At 39.7% G+C, this 25,129-nt stretch overlaps 1 long non-coding RNA gene across 3 annotated transcripts in view; it reads left to right on the forward strand.

Moving 5' to 3' along the window:
• LOC130914963 (uncharacterized) overlaps positions 1 to 25,129 on the forward strand; it is a 54,557-nt gene that overhangs the window by 8,357 nt on the left and 21,071 nt on the right. For all 3 annotated transcript variants that reach the window (XR_009063030.1, XR_009063031.1, XR_009063029.1), the window contains one exon: positions 20,962 to 21,050. This is a non-coding gene — a long non-coding RNA (uncharacterized LOC130914963). The remainder of the gene's footprint in view (positions 1 to 20,961; positions 21,051 to 25,129) is intronic.

Below are 25,129 nucleotides of genomic sequence, written 5' to 3' on the forward strand. Positions count from 1 at the left end.
AAAATAAAACAAGACATAGACCAAAACAAAGACCAAAACAACTCTTAGAGCGAGATGAAACAAGGCCATGACTGAAACATCACTAAAACCGAGACCAAATCCGAAACCCTGACCAAAACGAGACCAAAGCCAAGACGGAGATGAAACGAATGAAACCAAGACAGAGTCTGAAGAAAGACCAAGACCAAAACTAGGCCTGCAAGCAGGACTGAACGGGCCCTCGCAATCTAGCGCAACTCGTATGTCACGCAACTCGGACAGTGTGCAGGTCAGGGTGGTGGCAGATCGTCCTCTCTAATCATCTCATTAGAACCTAACATGCTCTAAATTCGCCTCTTTACATTCACACACCTAAGAGATAAAAACCCCTATTGGAGAGAGTACTACAAAAAAGGAGGTACTACTGAGCTGTGCAGCCAAGCCCTTATTCAAAATCAAAATGAATCTTCTAACTGGGCCAATTCGACCAAGTGTGCCAAATTATGTGGCTCTATAAGCTGCCTGAGTCTCTGAAAAAAAAAATTTCCATTAAATGGCGAACAAAGGGTCGCCACGGCAACAGACAGACACATGTGAACATGGGCCGTAAAATAAGTATTTCAAAAGGTCTTGAAACTACAATGACCAACCTGAAAAGAATTGGACATGTATTGGAAAAATGAGTGACTTTCTATTGCCACTAGTTGGCGCTGTAGGGTTGATGCAAATGACCCCTACAGGACCCTTCAGAGTATGACTCAACAAGCATGAGATGTTTGGCGCAGATATGTTGTAGATCTTCCAAGTTATGATTGTTCAAAACTTGTGGTGAGACGAAATGGCTTCAGTCATTTTCACTTCTCCTGTTGGACCCTTCTGCTTCAACCAAACCGCAGTATTTTTCATCAGGCACCTGAACACATGTCTTAAGGCTCCCCTGATGCAGGTTTGAGGTGAATAGATTTTTTTTTTCTTGGAGGAGGAGCCTATTTCGTAAAAAAAGGCATTTCCTGTTCCCACTAGGGGGCGCTAGGCCTAATGGGTAATATTTCAATGCACTCGTGTTAAGGGTGGGATCCCGCACATACATGCCAGATATGAAAAAGATTGAAAGCTGTGTTAAGGAGCTATTACTCATTTACTGAATTTGTCATTTTGCCGAAAAAAATGGCCGACTTTGGCACCTCGCCCAGGTCAGACCCATGAATGAAAACGCAACATTTTGAAAATTTTTAGATCTCCTATGTCTTCTGAATAGTCCCACCAATTTTGAAGATGATCCAACTAACTCACTCTGTGACAAGGTCTCAAATGTGCACCTTGTTAATTGATAAAAATTTCACATTCGATCCAAAATACCCGATATCCTGTTGGATATGGGTTCAAGAGACTTTTTGGAGAAGTTTTGCACAAGGTATTGACTCCTTAAATTTCAATGCTCTACATTAAAAAAACCTAATAGGAAATGCCTTTTTGAAAAATTCAATTCATTTAATCGAGTTAATTACAGCTTAAAAATTAATTAATCGTAATTAATCGCAATTCCAACCATCTATAAAATATGCCATATTTTTCTGTCAATTATTGTTGGAATGGAAAGATAAGACACAAGACTGATATATACATTCAACATACGGTACACAAGTACTGTATTTGTTTATCATAACAATAAATCAACAAGATGGCATTAACATTATTAACATTCTGTTAAAGCGATCCATGGATAGAAAGACATGTAGTTCTTAAAAGATAAATGTTAGTACAAGTTATAGAAATTTTATATTAAAACCCCTCTTAATGTTTTCGTTTTATTAAAATTTGTAAAATTTTCAATCAAAAAAATAAACTAGTAGCTCGCCATTGTTGATGTCAATTTTTAAACCATGCTCACTCATGGTACTAACCCATAAAATCAATTGGACCCAAGCACCAGCAGAGGGCGCTAAACACCAAAAAAACAAGTAACAAGCGGAGATTACACTGTACTGTCATTTTAATCTGTTTGAGTGGGGCATGTGCGTTACTTGCGTCAAATATTTTAACGTGATACCGCCCGTTAACGCGATAATTTTGACAGCCCTACTTTTTTTTAATGGAAGTGATTTTTCTTTTTGAAAATCTATATTTTTTTAGAAGCAGCTTATTTTTTGATTGAATAATAAAGGGAAAATGTCCTAGCCGAAATGTGGCCTAAACACAAATCAACATTACTTCAATCAAAAAAACAACAACAACAAAAAAAATCAAATAAAAACAGCTGTCACATGTATTTTTTTGTTGTTGTTGAGTTTTTTGAGTTAAAATTTTATTTTTGCATTCAAACATTTGATTAAAGCGACTTTTTTTGGTTGAATAATAAAGATTAAAATCTACGTCCATATGGCTCCGCCCAGGGGATACCATTTTTGACTGGGGTAACTACATTGGCACGTCACCGGCAGGCATACCAAATTCAATAGAAAAGTATTGCCTTAGCAGCCTGATTTAGAATTCCCCTCAAGAAAAAAAAACGCTCATTGTCAACTTATTATTTTAAATATTCTTCTAAGTTAATTTTGTTGCTAACACTGCGTTTTGGGGTCATCAACATGTTGTCCCCCCCCCCCAAAAAAACTCAAACCCCGCCTATGAACATACCTAAAACCGAGACCAAAACAAGACTTAGACCAGAACTGCAACAATACCATGACCGAGACTGAAACAACAAAAAGACCAAAAGGATACCAAAATCAAGACCACGACAACAACAAAAAAATACTTCAACCGAAACATCACCTAGACTGGGATAAAACAAGACCAAGACCGAAACAAGTCCAAAACCCACAGATGAAACAAGATGAAACAAGACCAAGACAGTCCAAAAGAAGACTAAGACCAAGACTGGAACAACACCACGATCGAGACAACAAGAAACAAGTCAAAGTCGAAAATCAAGACCAAAGCCAAGACCAAGACATAAATATCACCTCGACCGAGTCCAAAACCCACACAAGATGAAACAAGACCAAGACCAAAACGAGACTCAGATCAAGACTAAGACCGAAACAACACCAAGATGAAACAAGACCATGACTGAAACATAAGTAAAACCAAGACCTAAACAAGAAATTGAGACCAAAGTCTTTTTATGCAAGCCTTCAGTACTCTCAATTTTCTGGGTCTTTTCCAGGCCTCGCTGCTAAGTGAGTTTTCAGGGGGTCCCCCCCGAAATACTTGCAAAAACCACCCATACCACCCATTTATGTGCTTCTGAGCATAGCATTGAGAAAAGGGGATCACTTGTAATCTAATAAGCCGCCCCCCATGATCCCCCGTGCGCGGGGCGACATGCCTGAGCTTAGCCCGGGGCCTGTCACATGGACGCCCTTGCAAAAATTCAGCCATTCAATCCTGTTGCCAATCGGTTAGTTCTCCTCCTTGGATTCCCAAGAAATTGTATGTACTGTATATTGTAATGTATTTTTATATCATATACCGTGGGGCAAATAAGTATTTAGTCAACCACTAATTGTGCAAGTTCTCCCACTTGAAAATGTTAGAAAGGCCTGTAATTGTCAACATGGGTAAACCTCAACCATGAGAGACAGAATGTGGAAAAAAAAACTGAAAATCACATTGTTTGATTTTTAAAGAATTTATTTGCAAATCATGGTGGAAAATAAGTATTTGGTCAATACCAAAAGTTCATCTCAATACTTTGTTATGTACCCTTTGTTGGCAACAACGGAGGCCAAACATTTTCTGTAACTCTTCACAAGCTTTTCACACACTGGTATTTTGGCCCATTCCTCCATGCAGATCTCCTCTAGAGCAGTGATGTTTTGGGGCTGTCGTTGGGCAGCACTGACTTTCAAAAATTAGTCTCACACAAAAATACACACGGTCCCAGGCTTCAACTGGGACCGTGTGCTTTGGTCAGATGAGACCAAGATTGAGCTTTTTGGCGACAAACACTCTAAGTGGGTCTGGCATGCCACGAAAGATGCGCATGCTGAAAAGCACCTCATACCCACTGTGAAGTATGGGCGTGGGTCAGTGATGCTGTGGGGCTGTTTCGCTTCCAAATGCCCTGGGAACCTTGTTAGGGTGCATGGCATCATGAATGCTTTGAAATACCAGGACATTTTAAATCAAAATCTGTTGCCCTCTGCCCGAAAGCTGAAGATGGGTCGTCACTGGTTCTTTCAGCAAGACAATGACCCTAAACATATGGCCAAATCCACACAAAAATGGTTCACCAGACCAGGGGTCGCGTTAACCGAATATTTTCCGTCGTTGACCGGTTTTTTACAACGGTGACGGAAAAAACTGAAGTCCATCTGTCACGTTGACAGGTTGCAATTCACACCCCAGACCACAGGGTGGCGAGTGAGCATATTAATTAGCTATTGTCTCTCTTGATGCATGACGTCGTTGGCCTTACTCTGAAAAATGTCAAGGCAACTGAGTGTCCGAAGTTTCTTCAAAAAGCCCCAAAACGACGATGGTGTTGATAAAAGAGGTGAAAAAAGAGGGACTGATGCAGTGAAGAATGACAACGAATCAAGTGAATCGCCGGTTCACTCCTCACTGCGGCGAGCAGTTGAAAACGCCGCCAATTACCAAGAAGGGCAGAATTGGTAACACGGTGAAAGCGGCATAAAGCCAAAAAAGCGGACCAGACTAGCCAGAGCCTGACATTATTTCAAGGAAAATATGGAGGGTGCCACCACTGTGTGTACTCTTTTTGTTAAGCTGAGCTCGCATACCACGATAGCACGTCGGCTATGAATGAACACTTGACGCGCCGTCACCCAGGTGTATTTCGGAAGACAACCGGAAACAACAAGCTAGCGGATTGTAAGTCCATACAACTTTCTAACGATTTCTTAAAAAATTGGAAGTTGCCTTTATGTGCGTCGTATCAACGTGCATTTTTATTTAATAATAATAATAAATTAAAAAAAATATATATATATATATATATATATATATATATATATATATATTAGGGCTGTCAAAATGATCGCCTTAACGCGCGGTAATTAATTTTTAAAATTAATCACGTTAAAATATTTGACGCAATTAACGCACATATCCCGCTCAGACAGTATTCTGCCTTTTGGTAAGTTTTACAGCAAGGCTTTTTGTGCTGTCTAACAGCGAACTCTTGTGGTCGCTTTGCGACATGGTTTATTCTTTTCTTGCCAGTTCAATATGGCTGCACGACGTCTCGGGCTGACGCCTACGTTGTAATGTTGTGCTTATATGATCCTTGGACAAGATTTGTCCGTAAGTATGGTTGTTGTAAATGTTGTATATTATGTTAGCAAGCAAAATGTTCTATTTTTTGTATGAGACGCTTTTTGTTTATGTTTAGTGAACCTGTATCGCGTGCTAAGCTAACGTTGTTGCAAATGCAATGCTTGTGTACTTTTTTTTTTGTAGTTTTACGACGGTCTAAAGAGGACAAAGGTTTGAGGCCATTTTATTAATAAATCAGACGAAAAAGGAAGAAGTCTGATTATTAAGGCGTCGTTCACTAGCTGTCTAGCTTTGGAAAAAGTAGACGCTTCGGAGTGAGGACAGCATAGACAGATTTAAATGACAGTAGAGTGAAATGCCCACTACAGTCCTTATGGACCGTATGTTGAATGTATATATCCATCTTGTGTCTTATCTTTCCATTCCAACAATTTATTTTACAGAATATATATAAGATTTACAGAAAAATATGGCATATTTTATAGGTGGTTTGAATTGCGATTAATTGCGATTAATTACGATTAATTAATTTTTAAGCTGTAATTAACTCGATTAAAAATTTGAATCGTTTGACAGCCCTAATATATATATATATATATATATATATATATATATATATATATATATATATATATATATATATATATATATATATATATATATATAAATATATGAAATGGAATTATATAATATTTTACTATTATTAAATGTATTAGGATCATGGAAGGTCCAACTTGGGGGGGGGGAATATATATATATATATCCTGTATATACGTAATATAATAAAAATATATATGGAAACACAGCACTGGCCTGCTTACTGTAATCCATGACTGCACTAATGTTAGTTACTTTATATTATAAAGTATTATTGTATTATTGTGTATATACATATAGTGACTGCATTAAGATATAGTCATTTTAAAAATTTAAGTGACGGGTAAAAATAGATTATGCCCGGATTTTTATGACTCTGTCAGTCAAAATGACAGACAACGAACAAGTCTAGCGCAACCTCTGCACCAGACACAAAATCAAGCTTCTCCCATGGCCATCTCAGTCCCCAGACCATGTTTTGTTGGCAAATGGGGGTTGTACAAAGTATTAACACCAGGGGTGCTAATAATTGTGACACACATTATTTGATGTCAAATAATTTTTTCTTTATGTGGGATTTTTTCCCCACTGAATGAATGCACTTGTATTGAAGGTTGGATTTTTCTCTTTTTTTCCATTAAGGTCCCATATTATTTGAATAAAAAAATATATATATCAGAAGCTAAAAAACACATCTTTTTCAGGGGTGCCAATAATTATAAAGGGCACTGTAATGCAGACCCATGGAAATGTAGTCCAGTCAATACACATATACACAGTAGGCTATGTGCCAACTAAACATTTTTATAAATTATTATCACAACAATTGTCCTTGACAAATTGTTATTCCCATTCAATTGATATTCTCATTCAATGTTCTAGATTGCACACAAACAATAACCGAAATTAACTGACAAACTATTCAACCAGCATGTTTCCAAACGAAGCAGTTCAAAACTACGTTTCCCATAATACCTAGCGTTAGGGTTGTTCCGATCATGTTTTTTTGCTCCCGATCCGATCCCGATAGTTTTAGTTTGAGTATCTGCCGATCCCGATATTTCCCAATCCGATTCCTTTTTTTTGTACTCCCGATTCAATTCCAATCATTCCCGATAATTTTTCCCGATCACATACATTTTGGCAATGCATTAAGAAAAAAATGAATAAAACTCGGACAAATATATACATTCAACATAAGTACTGTATTTGTTTATTATGACAATACATCCTCAAGATGGCATTTACATTATTAACATTCTTTCTGTGAGAGGGATCCACGGATAGAAAGACTTGTAATTCTTAAAGAATAAATGTGACTTAGTATATTGTGACTAAATATTGCCATCTAGTGTATTTGTTGAGCTTTCAGGAAATGATACTGTAGCCATTTAACTTCTGCCCAAATGCATGATGGGAAGTGCAACCATGACTGTGCGTCGTGGTACCCATTGATATATCTTCTCTGTGTTGTGAATAACATAGGGTGTTAAGAAAAAGATCAACTACTATCTTTCTTCCCCACATTGCTGCCCACGATTATTCCACTCGTTGGGAGAGCGATTGTAAGGCTTTAGCCATTTAAAAAAAGGCTACAAAGGCTGCCAAAATTCACTCTACTCATTTTACGCAGCCTTTTAGCTCTATAGACTATATGGGTAAAGCGGTGCCATTATAGATTGAACGCGACAATGCATGAGTGGGTCGTGCAGCGCATGCGTTAATTGCGTTAAAAATTGTAACGTGATAAATGTAAAAAATATTAATTCTCGCCGTTAACGCGATAAATTTGATAACCCTACCTTAAGCTTAAACTAAAGACTCTGGAAGAGTGTAACACATTATGTCTGTAACGTTAAATACAATTAGAAAACGATTTAATTAAAAAATATATATATATTAAAAAAAGGCATGTCCGATATTTTTTTGCCGATTCGATTGGGGACATCTCTACCTAGCGTGGTTTAGCTTACTGATAGCTAACTGAGGCAAAAATCAAACTTTGCTATAAAAGTTTACAATCATCGGCAGCGCAACGATGCGACGCCAAACGGGGTTTTACAGTCAAAGCTCCGACATAAGTAAGCAGTTGCCGTTATATACGTATTTATCGTAAAAAACTTAACAGGCGTTGTGGCCAAATCGTCAACCCAGTAGATGGCGGTAATGCCTCATGTCATGATAGGGGTAAACTGCCAACAAAAACAAGAAGAACTACTCCTTCCCTCCCTACTACCAGCAGCCATGTCATCGCAGGCAGGTGCTGCCACCCAGCAGCCGGAGGGATTCTTTTCAAATTGGTCCCGTGAAAAATCATAAAAACCGGACATTTTTATGAATTTATAAAACCCGCCCGGACGAAGAGGATACTACATGAAAGTAGGACTTGTCCGGGCAAAAGAGGACGTTTGGTCACCCTAGTCTAAGCTCTTCATATCTCCAGTGCTCTTTACTGTGTGCTCGTTTGGTTCAAAAATGCTGCGCACTCTCTAAATGAGAGCGCCGCTGCCATCCACTGAGTGGATGTGCAATTACACTTTATTCTAATATGGCAAAAATATGTTCCCCGAGGTTACACGCACCAACCCCGGCATTGCTCTGCAGGGGGCGCCGCGCTTTTTGAGAAGTACTGTTATAAAAGGATTTGGACATTTTTTAGGATAGCAAAGCCCAATATAATTGATCAACTATCGAAACGGTTGCCATTTAATAAAAAAATATTATAATTGATTGAGGTGCTGAACCATTGGTTTGGAAGCTCGACAATTTGATTGTCAGCACCGGACTGGAAAAATGCCTTACAGGATCTCATTGACTGGGCAAAGAGGGGGTTGCAAGGAGGCGGTACGGTTAGTAGGGGTCCCACAATCAAGCAGAGACGACTCCGGTGAACAATCTTAGCTTCTATGGCTGGCGATAATCGGTCAATCAGATCTTCAAGGCGCCGGCTGATTGAAGGCGTGATTGCTTTTCTGAGCGTAAGAGGAAAGCCGGCCCCCTGCCGACGCTAGCAAAGGGTCGGAAACTATCGCAGGCTGGACAGTTGCTGTCTCAACAAGTGGGACCGTTTGTCCCGCTGGAGTGTAATTTTGGGGAGTGTGTGGAAACCTCCAAATTTTCAAGTGGATAAACAGCAAAAAGGTGTTTGGAGCAGTGGTTTTCCAAGCTTTTTTCAACCTGATTGCCCACGTTTTACTCCAAACTTAAAGGGGAAGTTCCGAATTTTTACACAAGGCTTAATCTCTGAATTTGCGTGGGTTTAATTCAAGGGTGTAGGTTTGGGCTCAACATTGGTAGGGACGATATACCAGCATAACATGCATGTACACTTTTTGCTGGGGACGGGACCTTGATAAGACCAAACAAATTGGGTAAATGGGGGTCAGGGCTACATTTCTCATGAATATGAACCTAATTAATTGATAGGCTAACTGATTATTGCAAAATGCACTCACCGGCCACTTTATTAGGTACACCTGTCCAACTGCTCGTTAAAGTGATCCTCTAAATACATGTAGGCTCTAATAAACCACAATTGTTCTCTTGTACTAAAATATGTTGTTAGAAACACATAAAATGTTAAATCAATGGCAACATTTTATCATATTTAGTCCATATTTTGACCGTTAGTTGGCACCATGGTTTGCGGGCTCGCAGTGATGACGTCATTGGTATCTTGCGTGTTCAACAATTGCTTAATGCTGCCTAAACTCGCAAAGTAAAATGCCACGATGTGCTGCTTTTGGATGCAATTTCCAGTCAAATGGAAACAAGGGGAGTGAAGTGAGTGGTCAAGGTGGAATTATTATTTTTACTGAATAAATGTGCACAAGTGGAAGCTTCTCCCCCTTTTTGGTCCGTGTATGCACGCATCCTACCCACCACGCGTTACAACTAGCGCCCGAACATTTTTCCTGGATCCTCAGTCAAGTAAGGGATCCGTTTATTTTCTGGATCCGACGGTCCCACCGCGTCTGCAATATTGGTTTCGGATCTGTCCATTTTTTTGATTCGTCAGTCCCACAGCGGCTTTTCAGATCAGTCTATTTTGTGGAATCGACGGCCTAATCGCGGCTAAGACATTGCCATGGGATCGGTCTAATTCCTGGATTTTCGAGTGAGTAAAAAAACGCAGATTTGGATTACTATTGCTATCTTTTTTGTTGACTATTCTTCGTGGGAGTTTTCCCCAAATCATACTAAATAATTAAAGCACTATAGCACGCTACAGTGACGACAGTGACTCTGACGTGGACCTTACAACAATGTTGGGAGTTCGTCAGGGAACGCGTGTTTGCGTACTGCTGAGCTCCCGAGTGAAAAGTGGTCAAGGTGGAAATATTATTTTTTGTGAATAAATGTGTATAAGTGGAAGCTTCTCCCCTTTTTGGTACTTTTTATACACGTATCCTAGCTACCACGCATTACAATGTACAAGACATGGATTACACAAGGTGTGCTCTTTGGCCTGTACTGTATGTAAAGCACACGACAGCTCTGGATGCTAACAATCTACATAATTATATTGGGATAAGTTTGAAAACGCAATATGCTTACCTTGAATATCTGCTAATAAAACCGGACAGCATACACTCTCGCTCCCAACCGGACTTCCCAACAGGACTCTCTCGCATCACCAGTTTTGTCTTATCAGGTATTTGCTGCACACATTTTCCCCTGAAGCTCGTCTTGTGAACGACCGACAGTGCTGTCCTGCTCTTCACTTTTCAGATCTGGTTCATATAGGAAGGGTAGAACTGACGATATGTTGGGAAAGCTAACGAGTGACGCGCTGGGATTTCCGCAACGGGACCAGTGACGTCACGCACTGCGACGTAACAAGAATGGCGACCTATCACTTAAAATAATTTTACAAACTTTATTAAAACAAGAACTTTAAGAGGGGTTTTAATATCAAATTATTATAACTCATACTAACATGTATCTTTTAAGAATTACTTGTCTTAAAAACAGAGGATCCCTTTAACACTTAATTTCTAATCAGCCAATCACATGGCGGCAACTCAGTGCATTTAGGCATGTAGACATGGTTTAAGACAATCTCCTGCAGTTCAAACCGAGCATCAGTATGGGGAAGAAATGTGATTTGAGTAACTTTGAACATGGCATGGTTGTTGGTGCCAGAAGGGCTGGTCTGAGTATTTTAGAAACTGCTGATCTCCTGGAATTTTCACACACAACCATCTCTAGAGTTTACAGAGAATGGTCCGAAAAAGAAAAAATATCCAGTGAGCGGCAGTTCTGTGGGCGGAAATGCCTTGTTGATGCCAGAAGTCAGAGGAGAATGGCCAGACTGGTTGGAGCTGATAGAAAGGCAACAGTGACTCAAATAACCAGCCGTTACAACCTGGGTAGGCAGAAGAGCATCTCTGAACGCACAGTACATCGAACTTTGAGGCAGATGGGCTACAGCAGCAGAAGACCACGCCGGGTGCCACTCCTTTCAGCTAAGAACAGGAAACTGAGGCTACAATTTGCACAAGCTCATCGAAATTGGACAATAGAAGATTGGAAAAACGTTGCCTGGTCTGATGAGTCTCGATTTCTGCTGCGACACTCGGATGGTAGGGTCAGAATTTGGCGTCAACAACATAAAACCATGGATCCATCCTGCCTTGTATCAACGGTTCAGGCTGGTGGTGGTGGTGGTGCAATGGTGTGGGGACTATTTTCTTGGCACTCTTTGGGCCCCTTGGTACCAATTGAGCATGGTTGGAACGCCACTTGAGTATTGTTGCTGACCATGTCCATCCCTTTATGACCACAATGTACCCAACTTCTGATGGCTACTTTCAGCAGGATAATGCGCCATGTCATAAAGCTAAAATCATAAGACTGGTTTCTTGAATATGACAATGAGTTCACTATACTCAAATGGCCTCCACAGTCACCAGATCTCAATCCAATACAGCATCTTTGGGATGTGGTGGAACGGGAGATTCGCATAATGGATGTGCAGCCGACAAATCTGCGCCAACTATGTGATGCCATCATGTCAATATCGACCAAACTCTCTGAGGAATGCTTCCAGCACCTTGTTGAATCTATGCTACGAAGAATTGAGGCAGTTCTGAAGGCAAAAGGGGGTCCAACCCGTTACTAGCGTGGTGTACGTAATACAGTGGCCGGTGAGTGTATATCTGTATTGAGTTAAACCAGTGCTTCTCAATTATTTTCTGTTACGCCCCTCATAGGAAGACACTATGCACTCATGCACTGGTCCTCATGGGAAACGCAATCTTCAAAAAACTACCGCTTTTGTCCACCAGTGTCGCTAAAATCGACCAAAACTGAAAAGTTACCAAGTGTTGCTTTAAGACCACCTAACAGTTTAATTAACGTTAACAGCAGAAAATACATACAAAAGTGGAGGACACTTCTATCTAAGCAGCTTCCTGATCGAGTTATGCAAGTTGGCAAATTCACAGTTTAATGTTATGCAAACTCTGATGCAGGTTGTAGCAAAATTATAGTAGCAGAAATTAGTGGTGTGTTCCCCACCTCCATAACATTGCCGTCCTTTTACATTACTGACAGTGGCTGCTGCTGGCTGAAAAAAAAAAAAAACTTCTAATATCCCTCCTCTTTGAAGGGTGCAGATGAGGCGGCATGTTGGTGACATGTTGTATTTTCGTCGGGTCTGCGTGTGCGTGTTTGGGGGGTGTCAAGTCATCAGCCAATCAAACGTGAGTTTGGAGGGGGGAAATGGGCTAGCAAATTCAGCAAGTGAAAAAGGGTTAAATATAAGTCTGAACATAATGAAATTAATTCACTTAATAATGGTAGGATCAATTGTGTCCTTACAATATATGGGAAGGCAATCTAAATTACCTATATTACTGAACTCATTTAAAAAAACAATTTGAGCATCCTGAAAAGTTGGAAGTGTTACCGTATGTCCCTACCGTCCCCATGCAAACCTACGCCCTTGGTTTAATTAGTCGGTGGAGTATATTTTAAGAAATTAAATAAATAACAAACTAATTAGTTGTCACTGGAACACCCTTGGTAGTTCTAGTGTTCAGTCTTGTGAAGGCTCTCGCTGGGCGGGCCGTGGGCAGGAAGAAGGATGTGTTTGGGCGTTGTTTAGATTATTGTCTTTTTGTGGATTGGACAAGAGAATTCGGAAGTTACTGTTGCCAGGGCAATGAGAGTTGTGGATTTTGCCACCTCAGCGTTAAAGGGGCTCTTGCAGTCTTGTCAGTTGTGTTATCGTTGGATATCGGGCATTCTCCGGTGTTCTTTGTGTTGGGACAGGACGTCCCGCCATTTGTTTTGGACTCTCCGGGAGGACTGATTGCAAGAGTTGGTGGTGCAGACGTGGGCTTGTCAGCGTCAATCTTGCTCAGTCAGTTGCATGACGCACACGTTGGGAAGGCGTCATGTATCTCTTATGCCATATACTGTATTGGCCCGAATATAAGACAGTGTTTTTTACATTGAAATAAGATTGAAAAAGAGGGGATCGTCTTATATTCTCGGTCTAGACATTATACCCATTCATGACGCTAGATGGCGCCAGATAGAAGCGATGTTCTGTCATGACAAATCTCAGCTACTTTCAAGTTTAACCAGTTTGCATTATTTTATTGCAATGTCTTTCCTTATTCAGATTTCTTTTAAAACTACAGTTACAGTTAGACCTCACTTTGATGGTTAATGCAGTTATTGCAATTTTGTTGTTTTATCACAATAGATTGGTTTATTTACATTTCAAAAAGCAGAAGCCATTCATTTACGAATGTGATTGCACTTACATATTTAAATGTTCAGATATTAAGATTTGAATGAATAACAAAATAACATGCTTTTTTTCTCAAATATATTGTTATAATAATTTGTTTCAGATGTACTGTAATTATTTTCTGTATAATTAATAATTGTGTGATTCAAATAGACTTTTTTCTAACTTGAGTCTTGAAAAAGAGGGGGTCGTCTTATAATCAGGGCAGTCTTATATTCGGGGCAATACGATATTCTGCTTGTTTTCCTTAAAGAGATCCTCTATTTTTAAGACAAGTAATTCTTAAAAGATAAATGTTAGTATGAGTTATAATAATTTAAGATTAAAACCCCTCTTAATGTTTTGTAAAATTATTTTAAGTGATATATATATATATATATATATATATATAAATACATATATATGGTGTTATACTTGTATAGCGCTTTTCCACCTTAGGTCGCCATTCTTGTTACGTCACAGTGCGTGACGTCACTGGTTCAGTTGCCGAAATTCCAGCGTGTCACTCGTTAGCTTTCCCAACATGTCGTCGGTTCTACCCTTCCTATTTGAACCAGATCTGAAAAGTGAAGAGCAGCACAGCACTGTCGGTCGTTCACAAGACGAGCTTCAGGGAAAAATGAGTGCAGCAAATACCTGATAAGACAAAAGTTGGGCAAAACTGGTGATGCGAGAGACTGCTGTTGGGAACTCCGGTTTTATTAGCAGATATTCAAGGTAAGCATATTGCGTTTTCAAACGTATCCCAATATAATTATGTAGATTGTTAGCATCCAGAGCTGTCGTGTGCTTTACATACAGTACAGGCCAAAGAGCACACCTTGTGTAATCCATGTCTTGTACATTGTAACGCGTGGTAGCTAGGATACGTGTATAAAAGTACCAAAAAGGGGAGAAGCTTCCACTTATGCACATTTATTCACAAAAAATAATATTTCCACCTTGACCACTTTTCACTCGGGAGCTCAGCAGTACGCAAACACGCGTTCCCTGACGAACTCCAACATTGTTGTAAGGTCCACGTCAGAGTCACTGTCGTCACTGTAGCGTGCCATAGTGCTTTAATTATTTAGTATGATTTGGGAAAAACTCCCACGAAGAATAGTCAACAAAAAAGATAGCAATAGTAATCCAAATCCGTGTTTTTTACTCACTCGAAGATCCAGGAATTAGACCGATCCCATGAAAATGTCGCAGCCGCGATCAGGCCGTCGATTCCACAAAATAGACTGATCCGAAAAGCCGCTGTGGGACCGAAGAATCAAAAAAATGGACAGATCCGAAACCAATATTGCAGACGCAGTGGGACCGTCGGATCCAGAAAATAGACGGATCCCTTACTTGACTGAGGATCCAGGGAAAATGTTCGGGCACCAGTTGTAACGTGTGGTGGGTTGGATACGTGCAGACAGGGACCAAAAAGGGGAGAAGCTTCCACTTATGCACATTTCTTCACTAAAAATAATAATTCCACCTTGACCACTCACTTCAACACGCTACACATTTGGAAAGATCCCAATGACGTCATCACTGCGAGCCCGCAAACCATGGTGCCAACTATCGGTCAAAATATGGACTAAATATTATAAAATATTGCCATTGATTTAACATTTAATGTGTTTCTAACAACCAATTTTAGTGCAAGAGAACAATTGTGGTTTATTAGAGCCTACATGTATTTAAGTTAGAGGATCACTTTAAACTACTGTATAAATGCTATTTGTTTTATATTGGGTGTGTTAGAGTCATACAAGCAGTAGATACGAGAAATGATACTATTCCCTGATTGATTATATTATGTGTTTTAGAGTAATATAAACAGTCGATCGGTAAATAAGATCCAGGGGTTGCCACCCCTTGTCTATACTGGCAATAAACGTAAAAACGTTAAGAAATCCGGATGCTAGTTTATCTTAAGTCTTCTTCTGCAAGTGTCTAAAGTAAAAAAAACAGGCATTGTAGCCCACTTCCACCCCCTCGGCGGTAGACTTTACAGTCAATAGAGCAAGTCCACTTGTCACCCCGGGACAAAGCGGCCCTTTGCCTCTCTTTCAGTCCCGCCGGGTCCGAGCCGAGCCGATCAGCCAGACACTTTTCTCAATACGAGCCTCTGATTCTTAACAAAACCCCTCTTTTTTTCTTCTGCTTCTCCTTGAGACGCCAACAGAGTTTAGAAAATGGCTTCAGTGTTTTCTAAAGGAACAGCAGCACTTTTTCAATGTCGGCGCGCTGAACAAAGCGATAAGTAAAATGTGTTCTTTCCTTAACCGCGTGGGTCCAAATATGTTAACTCTGTTGGTTTTGAGCCAATCGTCGCATGAGCAACCCTGGCTGTTGAAAGCAATTGTCGCTGTTAGATTATTTTTTTATACAGTGGTGAATCAGTGTTAGATTTTTGGTTATATTTTTTAAATTTTGAATTTTTTTTTACAGAAAAAAAATACACATTTAAAAATTAAGAATATTTACCATGTTTTTATTTTGAAAAATGTTTAAAAATTAAACTAAAAAGAATAAATTTCAGAGTTTTTAAATGGTTTTTAAAAAAAAATTTCTAACAGCTTTTTTTAATTATATAAATAAATAAATACAATTTTTAAAATAACTTAAAAACTAGGGAGACTGACGGTGAACGGTCATCTTTCAAAGCCATTGACAGCACTAGACGTCAGTGAAGTTGGCCTCCCAGCAGATGCAAATTTATAGAAAAATTATATCATTCATTTGTGCTCGTTTGTCCTGAAATTTTTTTTTGTTTGTGCTGCTATCGTTTTTGATATATTAACAATTGAATCTGACGTCAACCAGCACCCCCATTTTTGATTAAAAATGGCAAAAAAATTGTGTCAATCGTTTGTGCTATGTTTGTGCTGTAAATACTTCATTCTGCTGCTATCGTTTTTGAGATATTGAGATATTAATTTCGAGTAAGGAGGTCACACAGCCCCCAATTTTTGGCAAAATAGACCCGAAATGGTGCCATTCGTTTATGCTACTTTTGTGCTAATTTGTGCTGTAAAAACTTCGTTTGTGATGTGATCGTTTTATAGATATTGAGAATTTGAGATATTAATTTCAAGTGATGAAGTGACTCGCAGCCCCCTATTTACTGCAAAATGAACCTGAAGAAGGGCCGTTTTTTTGTGCTACATTAAAAAAAAAAAACTACAAAGTTAGAAGAAATAAATTTAGGACTATTACTATGTTTTCATTTAAAGTATTTGATAAATTAATCTAAACTAAAAATATTTGTCTGTTCTGAAAAACATCTTTCAGGCCCTTTTTTTTTTTTTAATAAATAGATAAATTTTTCAAATTACTGAAAAACTGGGAAGACTGAAAGCTCATCTTTCAATGCCATTGACGGCGCTAGACGTCCAATTCATTTCAATTTAAAAAATATGAAATAAAATAGATTTATATTTTTTTAATTTACAACTCTTTAACTATTTTTTAATTAAAAAAGGAAATTAATATTCTCTTTTAGTTTCGATTTAATTTATATTTTAAAATTGAAAGTAAAATAGAAAATATTTTTAATTTTTAATACATTTTAATTTTTTTAATAAGTTTAGCTAGTGAGTTAAATGCATGCTCTGTAAGAGTTAATAATAATAATTGTATAAATTTATAATTGTATAAATGTTTTTCTTGACATTTTTAAAATAAATTAAAAGAAAATTAAAATTATTTGTCCATTATTTAAAAAAAAAAAAAAAACTGTGGAGACTGGTGGTGAGTGCTCATCTTTCAGTCCCATTGACGTCCAATTCATTTTGAGTGATTCAATCCAAATAATTTGGACGTCCACTGGTGTCAATGGCAGCCAATGAGTTCAATGCAATAACCTGTAAGGGTTAAAAAAATATATAAATACATATTATAATTCAAGCAAAAAAATTAAAATAAAACCACAAATTGTGAAAAATTAAAGCTAAGAATATTTACTATTTTACCTTCAACAAATAAGTAAAAAGTTAAAAGAAAACAGAATACTTACCTTTTTTTCCCCTATTTTTTTTAAAAACAAAACCAAAAAAGCTATTTAAAATGGAATGTTTTTCTCCGTAAAATATTTTTTTTAAATCATAAATGCATGTACTGATATACATAATAATATTTTAATTATTTATTTTATTTTTAATATAAGTACGTTAGCTCGATTCCGGAATAAAGTTGAAATTTAATTGAAAGTCGAAAGACATTCAATCAAAATGGAATGGACATCTAGCACTGCTAATGGCATTAAAATATGACCATTCATGCCCCCACACAAAAAAAAATGTCTGAAAAGATTTGCCACCTCAGGCGACGTTGACACCTCCGACGTATTAGCATAAGGCACTTTTCTGCACAACCGCAGCGAAAAGTGGGCTCCACTTGAGAAAAAAATGTCAAGTGCCAATTAGGAGCGCTTTGCCGCCCAGTGCTGGTGTGACTGGCCCTCCCCCATCGCTTGTCGCCCCAACTCTCTCACACTCCCGACTCACCCCTTTTTTCAGCGCCGAGCCATCAAATCTTCCCCTGGGTGACACGGAGGACAATAGAGGGGACAAGAGCGCCCCCTTGGCTCGCTAGTCACGTGCCTTAGCTAAATCAGACGTACAGTGTTAATTTCTTTAAAAACAAAAACAAAAACAGTAAAAATACAACAAAATACTTTAATATAGCAACAGTAAGATCAACTCAAAATATTGATTTGTTTATTTATGCATGATATATAATTTTTTTATGTCACTTGGTTACGCTAAATGATTTTAGCTAAAGCTAAATGTCTACCACAGTCAGCACATAAAATCTCCAGAAGGCGGAGTTTATGTATTTGTATGTCTGTCTGTTTGTCGAAGGTCAAAGGTCACAGGTCCAAAACTGAATTTGAATGTTTTTTTTGTTCAAGATAACTCAAGCACAAGTATTATTATGTAAGCTGCAGGATATGTTTGTTATATGAAACGAAAGAGGTGATTTCATTTTTGGGCAATAAGGTCAAAGGTCACAGTGGTCAGCAATATGGCAAACGCGCTGTTATGTACTTTATCAATCTAAGTACATTTAAGGCTGACACTTGAGTGGAACAACACTTCTTTGTTCAGTGTGCTTCAAATCACGTGCACGCGACTCATCACTTGGGTCTCTTTTTTATTGTAATACTACAATAACAGGGGAAGCACAACTATGGCAACAGCAGTGTGACATAAATGCATGCATTTTCACTACAAGTGCGTGCACCTGCACAAGTGTTCTACTACAGGTGCGTGCACCTCCGCGCGACTGTACTTCAAGTACATGCACTTGCACACAACTGTACTACAAGTATGTGCACCTGCGTGCACTTGTACTATTAGTCCGTGCACCTGCGTGGACTTGTACTACAAGTATGCGCACCTGCGCGTGCACTTGCACTACAAGTATGCGCACCTGCGCGCGCACTTGCACTACAAGTATACGCACCAGTGTGTGTGCTTGCACTACAAGCATGCGCACCTGTGTGCGCGTGTACTACAAGTACGCGCACCTGCGCATGCGCTTGTACTACAAGTATGCGCACTTGCGCGTGAACTTGCTCTGCAAGAATGTGCACCTGCGCGTGTGTTTGCACTACAAGTATACGCACCTGTGTGTGCGCTTGCACTACAAGAATGCGCACCTGTGTGCGCGTGTACTACAAGTACGCGCACCTGCGCATGCGCTTGCACTACAAGTATGCGCACATGTGCGTGCACTTGCACTACAACAATGTGCACCTGTGTGCTCTTGTACTACAAGTCCGTACACTTGCGTGCACTTGTACTACAAGTATGCGCACCTGCGCGTGAACTTGCTCTACAAGAATGTGCACCTGCGCATGTGTTTGCACTACAAGTATACGCACCTGTGTGTGCGCTTGCACTACAAGAATGCGCACCTGTGTGCGCGTGTACTACAAGTACGCGCACCTGCGCATGCGCTTGCACTACAAGTATGCCCACCTGCGCGTGCACTTGCACTACAAGTATGAACACCTGCGTGTGTGCCTGCACTACAAGGACGCGCACCTGCATGTGCGCTTGCACTACAAGTACGCGCACCTGCGCATGCACTACAAGTATGCGCACATGTGCGTGCACTTGCACTACAACAATGTGCACCTGTGTGCGATATAACTACAAGAACGCGTACCTACCTGCGCTTGTACTACTAGTGCGTGCACCTGTGTGTGACTGTACTTCAAGTATGTGCACCTGTGTGCACTTGTACTTCAAGCACGTGCCCCTGCGTGTGCTTGTACTACAAGTACCCGCACCTGCATTCGCTTGCACTACAAGTAAGCGCACGATTGCACTACAAGTATGCGCACCTGCGTTCGCTTGCACTACAAGTAAGCGCACCTGCGCGCGATTGTACTACAAGTGCGTGCACCTGTGGGCGGTTGTGCTACAAGAATGCGTACCTGTGTGCGCTTGTACTACAGTACAGTACTACAAGTAAAGTGATACCTTTACTTAAATACGTCTCTACATACAGAATTTTCAGGTTAAGACACACCTCAACGGGAAAATATTACCTCTTGTTACGAAAGTTTCAGGATACAAAAGGCAAAAATACAATATGGCTAGTACCCGCAGTGCCCAGAGTTTACTGAACGTGACATACTTATAGCTGCTCTCACTATTGCCTAGCATTGCTGGCATCCCATTGGTTAAGAGGGACCGTATGTGTATGTGTGTATCCTAGCATTCTTTTCATTCGTCCCTTGTGTTCTGACAGCTCTTCATGAGTGTAATAACTTGTATTCTTTACTCTATTAAGATTTATGTCTGAATTTTGGGGGGCTTGGAATGGATTAGGGCATTTACATGGAAAACGTGTCTCTACTTACAGAATTTTCAAGTTACAAAAGTACTTAATCAATTAATTTCGTAAGTAGAGGTCCCACTACATTTGTACTACATGAACAATTCTCCAGAAACAGCATTTTCTGTGTACTGTATCATTGGTATGATAACGCACTTTGACTTTCCCTTGCGAAGTACTTATCTTTGTTTCGACCAAAAGTATGATGCATGAACACGCAAGTCCTGAACAAATCAGTATTTTTAGTGTCCATGCAAACATCCGAGCATAATTTCACTCCGAACTCGGATTAAAGTAGTTTTGTCAATGTAAACGTAGCCATTGAGCGACGTACTAGGGAATTGTTTTCATCCTCTTTCATTCATTGGGGCAACGTCGGCGTGTCTCCCGCCTTCTCTTCTTCTGGGCTCTCACACGCTTGGATGTGATTTGCATGCATTTGCATAATGAAAGTCATTTGCATGCCGGGGGGCAAACCGTACCATGAGAACGCACATGAAAAGGTGGGAAAACGGCCTCTGATCTTTGCTTCTCGCGCGCAGGCCGAGCTGCAAATGACGAAGAAAGAAGAGGAAGGAGGAGGGAGACCCTTCTCGTCTTCCTCGCGGCCACCATCTTGACGACCCGCCAGGTACGAAACCCCGGCCGCCATCTTTCAGCAGCGCGTTGTTGTTGTTGTTTTTAATCGCAGGCGGGCGAGGGTGGGCGTGAAGGTGGGCGGGCTGGCTTTTTTTGTGCATGGCTATTAAATCACGAGGAGCTTCAATGCTTGTCTGGAGTCAGGCTTTGAGCGGGCATCTGCGCTTTTTTTTTTCTTTAGGTGCCATCCTTATAGAAGGCGCATGTGGCAAACAACGTAGACTTTACGCTTTAATAGTTGGTGACATTGATTAGCATCACTTAAAGCATTTGATGAAGCAGGAAACTGTATTTGGTCACGTGGTTGGTCCTCGTGACGACGCCCCCTGTCGAGTCACGCCCATATGCGACGCATTCGCTGTCCAACGTGTAGCTGCGCCACTGTATGCTGTGATCCCTTGCTAATTCGCGGCTCAACTTTAGCACCCTCAGTGCATTGCGGATTTTTTAAAAATATGAAATTATTATTAGGGCAGTCAAAATTATCGCGTTAACGGGCGGTAATTAATTTTTTCAATTAATCACGTTAAAATATTTGACGCAATTAACGCACATGCCTCGCTCAGAGTAAAATGACAGTACAGTGTAATGTCCGCTTGTTAATTGTTTTTTGGTGTTTGGCGCCCTCTGCTGGCATTTGGGTCCAACTGATTTAATGGGTTAGTACTAGAGATGCCGATCGATCGGGTCCGATCACGTCATTTTCAAAGCATCACAATCGGCAAAAAAATATCGGACATGCCTTTTTTTAATATATATACAGTGCCTTGCAAAAGTATTCAGCCCCCTTGAACCTTGCAACCTTTCGCCACATTTCAGGCTTCAAACATAAAGATATAAAATTTTAATTTTTTGTCAAGAATCAACAACAAGTGGGACACAATCGTGAAGTGGAACAAAATTTATTGCATAATTTAAACTTTTTTAACAAATAAAAACCTGAAAAGTGGGGCGTGCAATATTATTCGGCCCCCTTGCATTAATACTTTGTAGTGCCACCTTTTGCTCCAATTACAGCTGCAAGTCGCTTGGGGTATGTTTCTATCAGTTTTGCACATTGACATTCTTGCCCATTCTTCCTTGCAAAACAGCTCGAGCTCAGTGAGGTTGGATGGAGAATGTTTGTGAACAGCAGTCTTCAGCTCTTTCCACAGATTCTCGATTGGATTCAGGTCTGGACTTTGACTTGGCCATTCTAACACCTGGATACGTTTATTTTTGAACCATTCCATTGTAGATTTGGCTTTATGTTATGGATAATTGTCTTCTTGGAAGATAAATCTCTGTCCCAGTCTCAGGTCTTGTATAGATACCAACAGGTTTTCTTCCAGATTGTTCCTGTATTTGGCTGCATCCATCTTCCCGTCAATTTTAACCATCTTCCTTGTCCCTGCTGAAGATAAGCAGGCCCAAACCATGATGCTGCCACCACCATGTTTGACAGTGGGGATGAGCTGTGTTGCTTTTACGCCAAACATATCGTTTTGCATTGTGGCCAAAAAGTTCAATTTTGGTTTCATCTGACCAGAGCACCTTCTTCCACATGTTTGGTGTGTCTCCCAGGTGGCTTGTGGCAAACTTTAAACGAGACTTTTTATGGATATCTTTGAGAAATGGCTTTCTTCTTGCCACTCTTCCATAAAGGCCAGATTTGTGCAGTGTACGACTGATTGTTGTCCAATGGACAGACTCTCCCACCTCAGCTGTAGATCTCTGCACTTCATCCAGAGTGATCATGGGCCTCTTGGCTGCATCTCTGATCAGTTTTCTCCTTGTTTGAGAAGAAAGTTTGGAAGGACGGCCGGGTCTTGGTAGATTTGCAGTGGTCTGATGCTCCTTCCATTTCAATATGATGGCTTGCACAGTGCTCCTTGAGATGTTTAAAGCTTGGGAAATCTTTTTGTACCCAAATCCGGCTTTAAACTTCTCCACAACAGTATCTCGGACCTGCCTGGTGTGTTCCTTGGTTTTCATAATGCTCTCTGCACTTTAAACAGAACCCTGAAACTATCACAGAGCAGGTGCATTTATACGTAGACTTGATTACACACAGGTGGATTCTATTTATCATCATCGGTCATTTAGGACAACATTGGATCATTCAGAGATCCTCTCTGAACTTCTGGAGTGAGTTTGCTGCACCGAAAGTAAAGGGACGAATAATATTGCACGCCCCACTTTTCAGTTTTTTATTTGTTAAAAAAGTTTAAACTATCCAATAAATGTTGTTCCACTTCACGATTGTGTCCCACTTGTTGTTGATTCTTGACAAAAAAATTAAATTCCATATCTTTGTTTGAAGCCTGAAATGTGGCAAAAGGTTGCAAGATTCAAGGGGGCCGAATACTTTTACAAGGCACTGTAAATTTTTTAATTAAATCGTTTTCTAATTGTACTTAACGTTACAGACATACCGTAATTTTCGGACTATAAGCCGCTACTTTTTTCCTTCATTTTGAATTCTGCGGTTTATAGTCCAGTGCGGCTTATTTGATGATTTTTCTGGGTTAATAGGTAACAATTTATTACAGAGCGGCATCATAACATTGTCATAAGACTGTCATCGATACTTATGACATATCATGGGCATTACTGAATGCTTATGTCGTGAAGTAACATCCGGCAAATTATGTCACTCACTCCATTTATGTCCAGCTCGGATCTTTTACGTCCATTCAAAAGTGAGCTAATTTGCTGGATAACACAAAATGACATCTCTTATAAGCATTCATAAATGCTCATGACAGTGTCATGTCATAATTATGATTATCTAATGACAGTCATATGACGCCACTGTGAATTAAAGTGTTACCAAATACCTATACTAGCAATTAATGAAACAACTGGAACAGTAACTGAAGAAATTATTAGCACAGGACAAGAATTTTGTTATTTACATCTGTAACGCTGCAATGCATGCTAGGAGGCATGTTGGACAACAACAGTGTTGACAGCAGGTGGCAGCAGAGGTTGACTGTTTGACAGTGATGGCCAAATTAAGCTTCTTGAAGCCATGAAGCTTTGCAGCCAATTGTTTCAAAGTGATTGGTATGATGCCATAGTCAAATAAAGTATTACTACTGGTTAATATCTTTTTCGTGTCAATATCCCATAATTCATACTTAATGAGATACATACATACATACATACATACTACAGGACAGCTGCGGCTTATAGTCCAGTGCAGCTTATCTATGAACAAATGCCGTTTTCGTGCCAAATTTGGTGGGTGGCGGCTATTAGTCAGGTGCGCCTTATAGTGCGAAAATTAGGGTAATGTGTTACAATCTTCCAGAGTCTTTAGTTTAAGCTTAAGGTAGGGTTATCAATTTTATCGAGTTAACGGCGAGAATTAATATTTTTTACATTTATCACGTTACAATATTTAACGCAATTAACACATGCGCTGCATGACCCACTCACGCATTGTCGCGTTCAATCTATAATGGCGCCGTTTTACCCGTACAGTATATAGAGCTAAAAGGCAGCGTAAAATGAGTAGCGTGAATTTTGGCAGCCTTTGGAGCCTTTTTTTAAATGGCTAAAGCCTTGCAATCCCTCTCCCAACGATTAGAATAATCGTGAGAAGCAATGTGGGGATGAAAGGTAGTAGTTGATCTTTTTCTTAACACCCTATGTTATTTCCCAACGCAGAGAAGATATATCAATTGGTATCACGACGCACAGTCATGGTTGCACTTCCCATCATGCATTTGGGCAGAAGTTAAATGGCTACAGTATCATTTACTGAAAGCTCAACAAATACACTAGATGGGTTAGGGTTTCTCACAGAAAGAATGTTAATAATATAAACAAATACAGTACTTATATACTGTATGTCGAATGTATATATTCGTCCGAGTTTTATTCATTTTTTTCTTAATGGATTGCCAAAATGTATATGATCGGGAAAAATTATCGGGAATGACTGGAATTGAATCGGGAGCACAAAAAAAAAGCAATCAGATCGGGAAATATCGGGGTTGGCAGATACTCAAACTAAAACGATCGGGATCGGATCGGGATTTTAAAAAACATGATCGGAACAACCCTAGTTAGTACCATGAGTGA

This window comes from Corythoichthys intestinalis, chromosome 4, assembly GCF_030265065.1.
Source record: "Corythoichthys intestinalis isolate RoL2023-P3 chromosome 4, ASM3026506v1, whole genome shotgun sequence".
Lineage (NCBI taxonomy): Eukaryota > Metazoa > Chordata > Actinopteri > Syngnathiformes > Syngnathidae > Corythoichthys > Corythoichthys intestinalis.